Here is a 578-nt window from a genome sequence, read left to right on the forward strand (position 1 = left end):
AACTTGTAACTCATGGTTGGGTTTTTTTAATTATAACTACCCTGAGAAGCTTGAGGGTGATGAGGTGTCTCCAGCTATGCCTACACTGGCAGGTAACTTGCCCAAATGGAAGTCAAGCAGTAGGTCCAAGGGGGGAGTGCTGAGGCTTTTTAGCTGGTGGTGCTTCACCTCTCACCACTCTTCCCCTCTGCTATATGTTGGATATTTCCTGAGGGGAAGGGTGCACGTAGCCTTTCTTTCTTCAACTGAGGGATGCCCTATGGAAGTGATACTTTAACATGTTATACAGCTGCTATAAGAAGCGTTAATCCTGTCATGGGTGTAGTACTGGGGACTGATGGACACCTTAGCAGATGCCGTTATTGCCGCTGCAGACCTCTGCGCGCCCTAAGCAACAAGCTCGACGGGGGGGAGTGCCCATTACCTGCAGTTACGGTTGACTGCTCTGTCCTGCGTGACCTCCGCCAAGACGGGGGAAAGACCCGCCCTAGAGGCTGCAGACGGGACCTCAGCCCCCACCGCCCCCCGCCCGGCCGCTCACCGGCCGCTTCCCACCGGACCGACGCCCGAGCGGGAAC

Source organism: Athene cunicularia (genome assembly GCF_003259725.1).
Source record: "Athene cunicularia isolate RWA chromosome 3 unlocalized genomic scaffold, athCun1 chr3_part1, whole genome shotgun sequence".
NCBI lineage: Eukaryota > Metazoa > Chordata > Aves > Strigiformes > Strigidae > Athene > Athene cunicularia.